The 15,842-nt window shown below is 36.5% G+C and overlaps 1 protein-coding gene across 2 annotated transcripts in view; it reads left to right on the forward strand.

Moving 5' to 3' along the window:
- LOC106082416 (synaptic vesicular amine transporter) overlaps positions 1-15,842 on the forward strand; it is a 112,935-nt gene that overhangs the window by 13,240 nt on the left and 83,853 nt on the right. The window contains exon 1 of one of the 2 annotated variants that reach the window (XM_013244913.2): positions 6,998-7,385. The exons of the other annotated variant lie outside the window; for it this stretch is intronic. The gene's annotated coding sequence lies outside the window, so the exon portion shown is untranslated. Of the gene's footprint in view, positions 1-6,997; positions 7,386-15,842 lie in introns of those variants that run through there. 2 annotated transcript variants of the gene reach the window in all.

Below are 15,842 nucleotides of genomic sequence, written 5' to 3' on the forward strand. Positions count from 1 at the left end.
ATTTTCTTTGGAATATTGAATGTCTAACAAAGCAAAAAAAAAAAAAATATATTGGCACGTTTTAAACATACATATTTCAGAATTCCCAAAAAGTCATGCAAAATCCCAGAATTTTTGTTGTTAATTTTCTTTTTGTGTAAAATCATAAAAATGAAAACTAAAGCGGATTTCAATTGGCTGGCTTACTTGCTGTAAGAAAAAATTCAAAATTGGGATCTCTTAAACATATTTTACAATTTCCAAAAATGTTGCAAAAATTCCAGAAATTTTTTTTTTTAATTTTTTTATGCGAAAATGAAGAACTGGCATATTTGAAAAAAATTTGTGAATTTTGAGCGTGCAAAATCCTTGCAAAAACAAGAAAATCATGAAAATTCGGAATTTTTTGAACATATTTTGAAATTCCCAAAAAAATCTTCAAAAATCCCAGAATTGTTTTTCCATGTGTTTGATGTAAAAATCCCAAATTGGGGTATTGAAAAACTTTTTTTAAGACTTTGGGTTTCTAAAGCCTATAAAAAATCCAAAAATTTGGATCCTTAGAACATATTTAACAATTCCCAAAAATTTGCGAAAATCCCAGACGTTTTTTGATTTTTGTAGGTAAAAATCTTATAACAAAATTATTTGAAATCTCTTTTTTGTGGAAATTTTAATGTCTACCAAAGCAAAAAATAAAATTGGTATCTTTTGAACATACATACATATTTTAGAATTACCAAAAAGTCAAGCAAAATCCCATTTTTTTTACTTTTTCTTTGCGTAAAGTCGGAAAATTGAAAACTATAGCGGATTTACTACAGAAAGTGGCAGACAATCTGGCGCCTTATCTGGTCAAAATTTTCACAGCCTGCCTAGGACTTGCATATACTTGGAAAGCCTGGCAGGAGGCAAGGGTGGTGTTTATACCCAAGCCCGGCAAGGCAAGTTGTGCGACACCAAAGGCCTACAGACCCATAAGCCTTACGTCCTTTCTACTCAAAACCATGGAACGTATTGTGGACGCCATTATAAAGAGTAGGACATCCAGCGAACTGTTCAAATACAAACTGCATGCCTATGTCAAGGGGAGGTCGGTGGAGACTGACCTGCACGAGGTTGTGCATAAAAAAGAAGAATCCTTCGATGCCAAAACGTACATCCTGGCGGTATGCATTGACATCGAGGGAGCTTTTAACAAAGTGCGAACCGACACATTGATCTAATCCTTAGACCAGTACCGGGTGGACCTGGTCCTTAAAGACTGCATAAGGCATATGCTAAGGAAAAGCTTGATAAATTGCACAGTACACGCCACTTCTATGGGTGACCACCATAAATCATCTATAACGGATGCTGACCGAGGAGGAATTTGAATCCCTCTGCTATGACGATGTTATAATACTTCCAAGGGGTAAGAATCCGAACCAGCTATGCAAAAGAGCCGAAAGGGTCCTACAGATGGCACACGACTGGGCTAGACCTAGGGGTCTCAATATTAACCTATTGTAGAAAAGACTGAAATCTGTTTGTTCACTAGGAAGACGAAGGTGTGATTACGATATCTGACAAAGTCAAATACTTAAGAGCGATCTTGGACAGGAAATTGAATTGGAAGTGTCACATTCAGGAGCGTACTGAGACGCTTCCAAGATGTTGGACACTATGTAGATGGGCCGTAGGTTCGAAATGGGTCCTCAATCCGAGGATAATCTACTGGCTATACAGGACAGTGATTAGACCGATACTTACTTATGCCTCAGTAGTTTGGCGGATTGGTAGGGAGAAAAAGTGCAACGTAAGGATAATGCTCAAGGTTCAGAAAACATGTTGTCATGGCATAGGCGGAGCGATGAGGACCACGCCCACTGGCGCACTGGAGACGAAATTTGACGAAAATTGTGCCTTCATAGGGCTCAAGAAGTCAAATTCGTGGATGGGTTTATAAGGGGGCACACCTATTTATAGACCAATTGAGATCTTGGTGAGGTTAGGCTTAAGTGGCAGTTTGCCATCGGACTCACTTAGACGTTTTTGTCCATTGTGATACCACAGCAAGAGTAGAAGGAAGATGCTTTCTAATTCCTACCGTTGAACCTTCCAGATGACTCTAAAAAGCCGAACAACTTGCGAATGTATGAACACATCCTCTACATCACACAGGTTCTCAAAGAAATGAGAACTTTAAGTGGAACACCTTGTGACTGCCAGTACGGGAAACACACACAGAAGGTGTTCTATTGTCTCCTCTTCTTCGATGTCCTCACAGTTTTTGCAAAAGTTGTTATGGCAACCTTTTGACCTGTCATGACGGACTCAATGATTGAGACGTCTGTTCTAGCCAATGACAGCAAGGCAGTAGACCTCTTCAAGTCTAGATTAGGCCACATAGTTTTGGAATGCTCACAGCCCCCTCTTTGTTTCAATCCCGGAATTCTTAGTCCACGAACCATACCCGTAATTCCTGGATAAGAACCACGTCAAATCCCCCTGCCATCAGCAGGACTGTTTGTACCACCAAAGCGGCCTTACAATGGTGGAGGTTTATCTGTAGAAACCGGACCTTAGTCAAGCTTCAAAACTTCTACCACTGTTGTGTAAGCCTCGTCTTCTGATTCCGCGAGGAGGTCATCCTTACAAGATTCGTTAGATCTTGTCATGATGAGCTTCCGTACGCATCCAGGGGCAGGTAAGAAAGCTGTGGAACCACTCTTCCCCAGAACACTGGACACTTGCGGTGTGGACGATTCCTCCTTAGATGCTTCACTAGCTGCTGCTGTCGAAATACTTTTGAGTTATGTGCTTCTCCGCTGGCGCAGACCTTGAGCCCAGTCCAACTTTGTGACCCACCCACACAGGGATTGTCGGGTCTTGTTTCGATGCCATACCCTCCTCTCTCAATTGTGGCAGGGGGATTTTCACTCTCCTGCAATCTGTCTGACTTTAGCGATGTGGTCGATAGTTCCTCAGGCAAGTGTTCCGAATCTAGACGTGTAGTCTTTGGGGTAGCCTGTGCGTTTGTCGAGTTCTTTTCCCGGCATCTCTTTTTAGTCAAAAAAAGGATAAAAGAAAAGAAAAAAGAAAAGGGCTTGTCGGGTCTTGTTTCGATGCCATCCCCTCCTCTCTCAATTGTGGCAGGGGGATTTTCACACTCCTGCAATCTGTCTGACTTTAGCGATGTGGTCGATAGTTCCTCAGGCAAGTGTTCCAAATCTAGACGTGTAGTCTTTGGGGTAGCCTGTGCGTTTGTCGAGTTCTTTTCCCGGCATCTCTTTTTAGTCAAAAAAAGGATAAAAGAAAAGATTTGCTCTGCTATTAGAGCGATATCAAGATATGGTCCGGTTCGGACCACAGTTAAATTATAAGTTGGAGTCCTGTGTAAAATGTCAGCCAATTCCAATAAGAATTGCGACCTTTGGGGGCTCAAGAAGTAAAATAGAGAGATCGATTTATATGGGAGCTGTATCAGGCTATAGACCGATTCAGACCATAATAAACACGCATGTTGATGGTCATGAGAGGAACCGTTGTACAAAATCGGCAAATCAGGCAATTCGAATAATAATTGCGACCTCTAGAGGCTCAAGAAGTCAAGATCCCTGATCGGTTTATATGGCAGTTATATCAGGTTATTGACCAATTTGAACCCTATTTGGCACAGCTGTTGGAAGTCATAGCGAAACACGTCGTGCAAAATTTCATTCCAATCGGATACGAATTGCGCGCGCTAGAGGCTCAAGAAGTCAAGACCCTAGATCGGTTTATATGGCAGCTATATCAGGTTATGGACCGATTTAAACCATACTTAATACAATTGTTGGGTATCATAACAGAACACGTCGTGCAAAATTTCATTCCAATCGGATACGAATTGCGCACGCTAGAGGCTCAAGAAGTCAAGACCCTAGATCGGTTTATATGGCAGCTATATCAAAACATGGACCGATATGGCCCCAATCGGCCTACCTTAATAAGAAATATTTGTGCAAAATTTCAAGCGGCTAGCTTTAGTCCTTCGAAAGTTAGCGTGATTTCAACAGACAGACGGACGGACATGGCTAGATCGACATAAAATGTCATGACGATCCAGAATATATATACTTTATGGGGTCCCAGACGAATATTTCGAATAGTTACAAACAGAATGGCGAAATTAGTATACCCCCATCCAATGGTGGAGGGTATAACACTCTGGCAACTGTGATGTTTCTAAAATCTATAAATAATTTATAATGGGGGCGGCAACCTCCACCAAACCACCAAGGAAAATGCTGTAATGTTTTCACCACCACACCATGCTGTCTGATTCCTATTTCTATGTTGATCAGATGCACTAATTAGATAAATGCTAATAATTTTGTATAATTCAATGAAAATTAAAAAAAATATTTATTTTACAAACAATGGGAATAACTTTCATATTTTCCTCCCCCAGCTGACCAGCTATTGATTGGCATTCTCATAATGTTCTTGAAGTGCTGAGAACTAGGGCTCATTTCACATAGCAATGCCGCACAAAGTTATTAACAAACAATTATATGTTTTTCTTCAATATAAGCCATGTTTTTCTTTTCATTGCAAATAGAAAAAGAGAACAAACCAGTAAGAGCGTGCTAAGTTCGGCTGGGCCGAATCTAATATACCCTCCACCATAGATCACATTTGTCGAGTTGTATACGCGGTTCTCTTTTTTTAGACAAACAAAGAATATTGAATAAGAACTGTTATGCTATTGGAGCTATATCAAGTTATAGTCCGATGCGGACCATAAATGAATGCTGAACATTGTAGAAGTCATTGTGTAATATTTCAGTCCATTCGGATAAGAATTGCGCCTTGTAGGGGCTCAAGAAGTAATATCGGAAGATAGGTTTATATGGGAGCTGTATCAAGCTATTGATTGATTCAGATCATATTAGACACGTAGGAGAGAAGCCGTTGTACAAAATTTCAGCCAAATCGGACGAGAATTGCGCCCTCTAGAGGCTCAAGAAGTTAAGACCCAAGATCGGTTTATATGACAGCTATACGAGATTATGAACCGATTTGAATCACACTCAGCACAGTTATTGGAAGTGATACCAAAACAATACGTGCAAAATTTCAGACAAATCGGATGGGAATTGCGCCCTATAGGGGCTCAAGAAGTCAAAACCCAAGGTCGGTTTATATGGCAGCTATGTCAAAACATGGACCGATTAAAACCATACCTGGCGTAGTTGTTGCAAGTGCCGACAAAACACTACGTGCAAAATTCCAGTTAAATCGGACGAGAATTGCGCCCTCTAGGGGCTCAAGAAGTCAAAACCCAAGATCGGTTTATATGGCAGCTATAACAAAATATGGACCGATTAAAACCGTACTTAACGTAGTTGTTGAAAGTGCTATCAAAACACCACGTGCAAAATTCCAGTTAAATCGGACTAGAATTGTGCCCTCTAGTGGCTCAAGAAGTCAAGACCCAAGATCGGTTTATATGGCAGGTATATCAAAACATGGACCGGCTATGAAAACACAATTTTTTTATACCCTCCTCCATAAGATGGGGGGTATACTAATTTCGTCATTCTGTTTGTAACTACTCGAAATATTCGACTGAGACCCCATAAAGTATTTATATTCTTGATCGTCGTGACATTTTATGTCGATCTAGCCATATCCGTCCGTCCGTCTGTCTGTCGAAAGCACGCTAACTTCCGAAGGAGTAAAGCTAGCCGCTTGAAATTTTGCACAAATATTTCTTGTTAGTGTAGGCCGGTTGGGGCCATATCGGTCCATGTTTTGATATAGGTGCCATATAAACCGATCTAGGGTCTTGACTTCTTGAGCCTCTAGAGGGCGCAATTCTTATCCGATTGGAATGTAATTTTGCACGACGTGTTTTGTCATAATATCCAACAACTGTGCTAAGAATGGTTCAAATCGGTTTATAACCTGATATAGCTGTCATATAAACCGATGTTTGGTCTTGACTTCTTGAGCTTCTAGAGGGCCCAATTCTTATCCGATTTGAATGAATTTTGGCATGACGTGTTTTGTTATGATATCCAACAACTGTGCCAAGAATGGTTCAAATCGGTCTATAACCTGATATAGCTGTCATATAAACCAATCTTGGGTCTTGACTTCTTGAGCCTCTAGAGGTCGCAATTCTTATCCGATTTGAATGAATTTTGGCATGACTTGTTTTGTTATGATATCCAACAACTGTGCCAAGTATGGTTCAAATCGGTTCAAAATCTGATATAGCTGTCATATAAGCCGATCTGGGATCTTGACTTCTTGAGCCTCTAGAGGTCGCAATTATTATCCGATTTGCCTGAAATTTTGTACGACGGATTCTCTCATGACCATCAACGTACGTGTTTATTATGGTCTGAATCGGTCTATAGCCCGATACAGCTCCCAAATAAATCGATCTCTCTATTTTACTTCTTGAGCCCCCAAAGGGCGCAATTCTTATTCGAATTGGCTGACATTTTACACAGGTCTCCAACATATAATTTAAAGCCGGACCATATCTTGATATCGCTCTAATAGCAGAGGAAATCTTTTCTTATATCCTTTTTTGCCTAAGAAGAGGTGCCGGGAAAAGAACTCGACAAATGCGATCCATGGTGGAGGGTATATAAGATTCGGCCCGGCCGAACTTTGCACGCTTTTATTTGTTTTTCAATAGTTAACAATTGAATTAGAAACGAAGGCAATTTGCATTGGCTATAAAAATTAGAGAATATATTATTATAGGGAAAACTGGGAAGAAAGGCATTGGCTCCATAAAAAAATTGGACTGTAACAAAAAATTTCAATTTATTAGCAAATGCTTCACCGGCTAACACTTAAAATGGCCTTTCGTTCCAACTAACATCTTTTAATGTCTACAAGTGTAGGTGTGTGTGTAGGCAAGAGTCCGTTTGCATGTATTCATGTGTGTGTGTGTGTGCATTCGGTTTGTAATATTAGTTACTTGGATTGCTTTATTTGTTTATTAAGTGCAGAAATGTAATGAAATCTTTTCAGTTGCGTTTCAGCTGTCACTTCCCGAGCAACACCGTCATCGTTACCGTCACATCTCGAGAAACAAAGTTTAGATTAAAAAAAATATATATTAAACAAAAAACAAACACGCGGAATTCGAGTAAACCAGAAAATACAATAAAAACTAAAGCTTAAGCTCTCAATTCAGATAGAGAGAGAGAGAGAGAGAAATTATCTCCACAAGACAAGTGATTGAGCGGTTTTTTTGTGTGTTTGGCAAACAAAAATAAGGCATTTTATTTATAAATAAAAAACTGTTTGCAGTTAAAAAATAATAAGGAATCTATTCCATTATTTTTTAAGGAAATTGTGTTACCCGGACTTGTGTAATTTGTATTAACAAAAAATATCTGCTGCATATTGTAATCGTAAGTAGTCTTATTGTCATTGTTATGTCCCTGAGTCGATTCAAGTCCCCAATAACATTTGATCCCAAACGTTGAAAGATTTCCCTTGCGAAAGCCGGTTATTGGCGTAGGAAGTGCAACAAAGTCTAGTCACCCTCTTCACATACAGCCTCGCTAGCCGCACCTGACTTATTTGGGTTCGTCTGTAATCGTACACAGAAAAAAAATGATTTTAAGAAAGAACCATTTCACAAAACGAACGAATTTCAGCATTGTAAAGGGTGATTTTTTAAGTGCTATAGGAAAGTTTTTCAAAAAAAAAAAAAAAAAAAAAAAAAAACAAGTAAAAAGGTACCTGATATAGCTGCCATATAAACCGATCTTGGGTCTTGACTTCTTGAGCCTCTAGAGGGCGCAATTCTCATCTGATTTGACTGAAATTTTGCACATAATGTTTTAGTATCACTTTTAACAATTGTGCTAAGTATGGATCAATTCGGTCCATTACCTGGTATAGCTGTCATATAAACCGATCTTGGGTCTTGACTTCTTGAGCCTCTAGAGTGCGCAATTCTTATCCCATTAGAATAAAATTTTGCACCACGTGTTTTGTTATGATATCCAACAACTGTGCCAAGTATGGTTCATATCGGTTCATAACCTGATATAGCTGTCATATAAACAGATCTGGGGACGTATTTTATTTTTACTTTCAACAACTGTGTCAAATAAGGTTCAAATCGGTTCATAACCTGATGTAGCTGCCATATAAACCGATCTTGGATCTTGACTTCTTGAGCCTCTAGAGGCCGCAATTCTTATCCGATTTGAATGAAATTTTGTACAACGGATCCTCTCATGACCATCAACATACGTGTTTATTATGGTCTGAATCGGTCTATAGCCCGATGCAGCTCCCATATAAATCGATCTCTCTATTTTACTTTTTGAGCCCCCAAAGGGCGCAATTCTTTTTCGAATTGGCTGACATTTCACACAGGTCTCCAACATATAATTTAATTGTGGCCCATACCGGACTCTATCTTGATATCCCTCTAATAGCAGAGCAAATCTTTTCTTATATCCTTTTTTTGCCTAAGAAGAGATGCCGGGAAAAGAATTCGACAAATGCGATCCATTGTGGAGGGTATATAAGATTCGTCCCGGCCGAATTTAGCACGCTTTTACTTGTTTTGTTTTATTGTATTTTATTTTATTTAATTTTGTTTTATTTTATTATTTTTTTTATTTTTTTTTTTTATTTTATTTAATTATATTTTATTTTATTTTATTTTATTTTATTTTATTTTATTTTATTTCATTTTATTTTTTATTTTAATTTATTTTATTTTATATTATTTTATTTTATTTTTTTTCATTTTATTTTTTATTTTAATTTATTTTATTTTATATTATTTTATTTTATTTTATTTTTAATTTGTTTTATTTTATTTTATTTTTAATTTATTTTATTTAATTTTATTTTATTTTATTTTTTATTTATTTTATTTTGTTTTATTTTATTTTATGTTATTTTATTTTTTATTCTATTTTATTTTATTTTATTTAATTATATTTTATTTTATTTTATTTTATTTTATTTTATTTTATATTATTTTATTTTATTTTATTTTATTTTATTTTATTTTATTTTATTTTATTTCATTTTATTTTTTATTTTAATTTATTTTATTTTATATTATTTTATTTTATTTTTTTTCATTTTATTTTTTATTTTAATTTATTTTATTTTATATTATTTTATTTTATTTTATTTTTAATTTGTTTTATTTTATTTTATTTTTAATTTATTTTATTTAATTTTATTTTATTTTATTTTTTATTTATTTTATTTTGTTTTATTTTATTTTATGTTATTTTATTTTTTATTCTATTTTATTTTATTTTATTTTATTTTATTTTATTTTATTTTATTTTATTTTATTTAATTTTTATTTATTTTATTTAATTTTATTTTATCTTATTTTATTTTTAATTTATTTTATTTTATTTTATTTTATGTTATTTTATTTTGTTTTATTTTATGTTATTTTATTTTATTTTATTTTATTTTATTTTATTTTATTTTATTTTATTTTATTTTATTTTATTTTATTTTATTTTATTTTGTTTTGTTTTATTTTAGTTTATTTTATTTTATTTTATTTTATTTTATTTTATTTTATTTTATTTTTATTTTATTTTATTTTATTTTATTTTATTTAATTTTATTTAAATTTATTTAAATTTATTTAATTTTATTTAATTTTATTTTATTTTATTTTATTTTATTTTATTTTATTTTATTTTATTTTATTTTAATTTAATTTAATTTATTTTTATTTTACTTCATGTCTGCCACAGAGTTCTTTTTCCCAATTTCAAATACCAGTTTCATGTAACTTTTGCAAAATTTCCTATTATTTTTCTTCCGTCATAATGGCTACCTTGCTTTGTGAAAAATTCGAAATAAATAAGAAAATTCTAGCTTTAGGAAGAATTAAAATGTTTTCATAAATTATTCTAAATGCGGCAGTTGCATTTAAAAATCTCACATACATTAACACAGTGGTACATGTGCACAATTTCCAAACGGTGCTATTTCATGTTTAGAAATTTATCACACTGTCATTTACTCATCATGATAAAGCACTTAGTTAAGACCAACTCGACGGAGAGCGTTCAAAGCAACAGTCATCCGGCACACCAGGCATCATCAGCATCTTAATCTGTGGCTTTAGATTCGTTCATCTTCCCTAATGCAGTGTAGGGGCAGAATGAAAGCTTGACACACATCGTTTATTTACCTAATGGCGATGCTAGAGCGGATAATTGTTCTTTATACAAATTAAACTGAAACTTAAACTTGACACTGCACACATGACCAGTTTAAAGAAAGTAAACCAAAAATAAATAAAGCAATGAATATGCATAAGCATGCGGCGGCATGTGCTTCAAATGGAAGAAAAATAGCCTATTGTATAGTGGGTGGCAAAACTGAGCGATGGGTATAAAGAGGCTTTAGGGGTTTTAAGGGCTAACGTTTGGTTATTAAACCCCAAACCATAATTGCGCTTTGTTTTCTGACCAACCAGTAAGTATATGGTTTTGTTGTTTGGCGGACGGTACTGAAAAAATCCAACAAGAAAATTACAGATAATTAAATTGATGGCAAACGGCTTAGGCTTAGAAAATTTACCTAAAAAGGTAAACTAAATAAGGGAGAGACTGCCACCTTTAAGATGTTTGTGTAACTTTTTAAAATGGTGGTAAGTTAAGACAATTTGGTCTCACTAAAAAGCAAATTTAAAACAAATTACATTTCTTATAGAAAATTTATTATACCACCATAGGATGGGGATATATTGGGTTGCCCAAAAAGTAATTGCGGATTTTTCATATAGTCGGCGTTGACAAATTTTTTCACAGCTTGTGACTCTGTAATTGCATTCTTTCTTCTGTCAGTTATCAGCTGTTACTTTTAGCTTGCTTTAGAAAAAAAGTGTAAAAAAAATATATTTGATTAAAGTTCATTCTAAATTTTTTTAAAAAATGCATTTACTTTCTTTTAAAAAATCCGCAATTACTTTTTGGGCAACCCTATACTTATCCAGTCATTCCATTTGTAACACCTCGAAATATTCATCCAAGACCCCATAAAGTATATATATATTCTGGATTGTCTCGACATTCTGATTCGATCAAGCCATGTCCGTCCGTCTGCCTGTCGAAATCACGATAGCGGTCGAAGCCGCTTGCAATTTTGTACAGGTACTTTATATTGATGTAGGTCGTTGGGGATTGCAAATGCGCCATCTCGGTTCAGATTTGCATATAGCTCCCATATAAACCGATGTCCTGATTTGACTTCTTGAGTCCCTGGAAGCCACTATTGTTGTCTAAATTGGCTGAAATTTTGCACGTCGCGTTTCGTTATGACTTCCAATAACTGTGCCAAGTATGATCGAAATCGGTCTGTAACCTGATATAGCTTCCATATAAACCGATTTACCGATTTGACTTCTTGAGCCCCTATAAGCCGCAATTTTTGTCCGATTTTGCTAAAACCTTGCATGTAGTGTTCTGTTATGACTTTCAACAACTGGGCAAAGTATAGTTCAAATCGGTCTATAACCTGATATAGCTCCCATATAAACCGATCTGCTGATTTGACTTCTTGAGTCCCTGGAAGCCATAAATTTTGTCTGATTTGGCTGAAATTTCGTATTTAGTGTACGGTATGGCTTTCAACTACTGGCCAAAGTACAGTCCAAACCGGTCTATAACCTGATATAGCTTCCATATAAACCGATTTACCGATTTGACTTCTTGAGCCCCTACAAGCCGCAGTTTTTGTCCGCTGTGGCTGAAGATTTGCATCTGGTGTTCTGTTATGACTTTCAACAACTGTGCATTGTACAGTCCAATCGGTCTGTAACCTGATATAGCTCCCATATAAACCGATCTGCCGATTTGACTTCTTGAGTCCCTGGAAGCCATAATTGTTGTCTGATTTGGCTGAAGCTTTGCATCTGGTGTTCTGTTATGACTTTCAACAACTGTGCCAAATACGGTCCGAATCGGTCAAGAACCTGATATAGCTCCCATATAAACCGATCAGCCGTTTTGACCTCTTGAGCCCTTACAAGCCGCAATTTTTGCACGATTTGGCTGATATTGAGCATGAAGTGTTTTTTTATGACTTTCAACAAGTGTGCCAAATACGGTCCGAATCGGTCAAGAACCTGATATAGCTCCCTTATAAACCGATCACCCGTTTTGACTTCTTGAGCTCTTACAAGCCGTAATTTTTGAACGATTTGGCTGAAATTGAGCATGAAGTGTTTTGTTATGACTTTCAACAACTGTGCCAAGTACGGTCCAAATCGGTCTATAACCTGATATAGCTCCCATATAAACCGGTCTCCCTATTTGACATGCTTACAAGCCGCAATTTTTATCCGATTTGAAATTTTGAAAATCGGACATGCGGTGTTCTTTTAAGACTTCCAACAACTGTGCCAAATACGGTCCAAATCAGTCTATAACCTGATTTTGATCCCACGTAAAACCGTCTCTCAATCATCCTTGTTCGGTTCCTAGAAGCTTCAATTTTGCTAGTTTGACGGAAGTTTGGTATGTAGAATAAGATTGCAAATGCAAATTTTGCCCATGAACATTCCACTAAGGAACAGGGGCAAACTTCTCACATATCAATGAATGCAGTCCGATTCAAGTTTTAAGCTCAATGATAAAGGGCCCTGCTTTTTATAGCCGAGTCCGAGAGGCGTACCGCAATGCGACACATCTTTGGAGAGAAGTTTTACATGGCATAGTACCTTACAAATGTTGCCAACATTGGGAGGGGAAAACCACCACTGAAAATTTTTTCTGAAGGTCTCGCCAGGATTCGAACCCAGGCGTTCAGAGTCATAGGCGGACATGCTAACCTCTGCGCTACAGTGGCGCAATAAGATTATGCCCTTCAACTAAATTTATTTTGTATAAATTTTTGGCAGAATCCGTGGTGGTGGGTCCCCAAAATTCGTCCCGGCCGAACTTAGCCCGCATTTATTTGTTGTCTGCTATTTTCTCAACAGGCACAGATGTGCAGTTTTTCTCTATTGTCATTGCTAATTTTATTATCAATTGAAAAGAGTTCATATTTCTCGATTGCTGCTAACTCGATCAATCGTTTCCTCCCCACAAAGATCACGATCAAGAGCATTATCACTCAATCAATCAATCAATCAACTTTTGTTTTTATTTATTGGTGTCAATTGGTTGGTAGAAAAAGAAACAAAAGCGAAGGCTTGCATGTTTACCTTCAGTTCTAGGAGGCACGTCAAATACAATTTCATTTTTTTTCTATGATAAATGATAGGTGATAAATATAAATAAATAAATATTGTCATTTATTTTTACTTTTTGCATTCAGAATGTAGATCAACTAGAATACAATCGAAAGAAAATACAAGTAATTGATATGAAAATGTGGGGTGATAATTCTGGGGAAATTTATAAATTTAAGGGAAAAATTGGACTTAAAGGAACGGAAAAGGGATGGTGTAAAAAAAATTAATAAAAAAAATATAACAAAATATACTAAAATAATAGACAACATGTAAAAGCGTGCCAAGTTCGGCCGGACCGTATCTTGGGAACACACCACCATGGATTGTGCTGAAATATGGGAGCTATATCTGGTTATAGACCGATTTGGGCCGTACTTGGCATAGTTGTTGAGACAAATAACATAAAATTTCATTCCAATCGGATAAAAATCGCGGCTTGGAAGGGCTCAAAAAGTCAAATCGGGTGATCGGTTTATATGGGAGCTATATCATGTTCTTGGCCGATTTGTTGGGAGCTATAACAGAACACTATGTGCAAAATATTAGTCAAATCGGATGAAAACTGAGACTCCCAGGGGTTCAAGAAGTCAAATTGAGAGATTGATTTATATGGGAGCTACATCAGATTCCTTACTGATTCGAACCGTACTTGGCACAGTTGTTGGAACACTATGTACAAAACTTCAGCCAAATCGGACAGAAATTACGGTTTCCAGAGGCTCAATAGGTCAAATCGGGAGATCGGTTTATACGTAAGCTATATCTAAATCTCAACCGATATGGCCCATTTGCAATCCCCAAAGACCTACATTTTAGTATGTTTGGAAAATTTCAAGCGGCTAGCTCTACGCCTTTGACCGCTATCGTGATTTCTACAGACGGACGGACCGTCTGTACAGACAGATCGACACGTATGAATTTGTGTTTGTTAGTATGTTTGTGGGTTTGTGAATTTGTTTTTTCTGTGTAGACTCAAAAACGGCTAAAACGATTTTTTTGAAATTTTCACCGATTGTGGTGAGTGATCCGAAAGGAGCAATATAATTTTTTGATATCGCAAGGGGGGCGAATCCTCCCCCTTACCTTAAAAGTACCACCCAAAAATAAGAGTAGACCGATCGGGACAATATGTGACTCAAATGAAAGGTATTCAGGAGTAGAACACAAATTTCGTATTAAAAATTGGGTCCAAGTAACTGGGCGTCCGCCCCAACCCCAAAACCCTCTAAACTAGGCTTGTTGGACAATCGTGACAATATGGGACTCAAATGAAAGGTATTCCGGAGTAGATTACGATTATGGTCTGGAAGGAGCAAGCGGCTACATAATTTGTTGATATTGGAAGGGGGTGGATCCTCTCCGTTACCCCAAAAACACCACCCACAATCAAAAGTGGACCAATAGGAACAATATGGGTACCAAAAGGAAGGTATTAGGGAGGAGAATACAAATTTTATATCAAAAGTTGGATCCAAGTACCTAGGAGGTCGCCCCGTCCCCAAAACCCCTTTAAGTAGGCATATTAGACGATAATAGCAATATGGGACTCAACTGAAAGCTATTTGGGAGTAAATTACGAATATGGTTTGGAAGAAGCAATAGGCTATAAAATTTTATTGATATTGAAAGTGGCGGACCCTCCCCCGTTACCCCATGAACCCCACCCAAAAACCAAAAATTGACCGATAGGGACAATATGGCTATCAAATGAAAGGGTTTGGAGAGTAGAATACGAATATGGTATTGAAAACAAACATATTGGACGTACATATCGATATAGGACTCAAATGAAAGGTAGACTACGTTATGAAATAACAAGTAAAAGCGTGCTAAGTTCGGCCGGGCCGAATCTTAAATACCATCCACCATGGATCGCATTTGTCGAGTTCTTTTCCCGGCATCTCTTCTTAGGCAAAAAAGGATATAAGAAAAGATTTGCTCTGCTATTAGAGCGATATCAAGATTGGTCCGGTTTGGACCACAATTAAATTATATGTTGGAGACCTGTGTGAAATGTCAGCCAATTCGAATAAGAATTGCGCCCTTTGGGGCTCAAGAAGTAAAATAGAGAGATCGATTTATATGGGAGCTGTATCGGGCTATAGACCGATTCAAACCATAATAAACACGTACGTGAGAGAATCCATCGTACGAAATTACAGGCAAATCGGATAATAATTGCGACTTCTAAAGGCTTAAGAAGTCAAGATCCCAGATCGGTTTATATGACAGCTATATCAAGTTGATTTGAACCAAACTTGGCACAGTTGTTGGATATCATAACAAAATACTACGTGCAAAATTTCATTCCAATCGGATGAGAGTTGCGCACTCTAGAGGCTCAAGAAGTCAAGACCCAAGATCGGTTTATATGGCAGCTATATCAGGTTATGGACCGATTTGAACCATACTTGGCACAGTTGTTGGATATCACAACAAAACACGTCGTGCAAAATTTCATTCCAATCGGATAAGAATTGCGCACTCTAGAGGCTCAAGAAGTCAAGACCCAAGATCGGTTTATATGGCAGCTATATCAAAATATGGAACGTTATGGCCCATTTACAATACTAACTGACCTACACTAATAAGAAGTATTTGTGTAAAATTTGAAGCGGCTAGC

This window comes from Stomoxys calcitrans, chromosome 5 (assembly GCF_963082655.1).
Source record: "Stomoxys calcitrans chromosome 5, idStoCalc2.1, whole genome shotgun sequence".
NCBI classification, from domain to species: Eukaryota; Metazoa; Arthropoda; class Insecta; order Diptera; family Muscidae; genus Stomoxys; species Stomoxys calcitrans.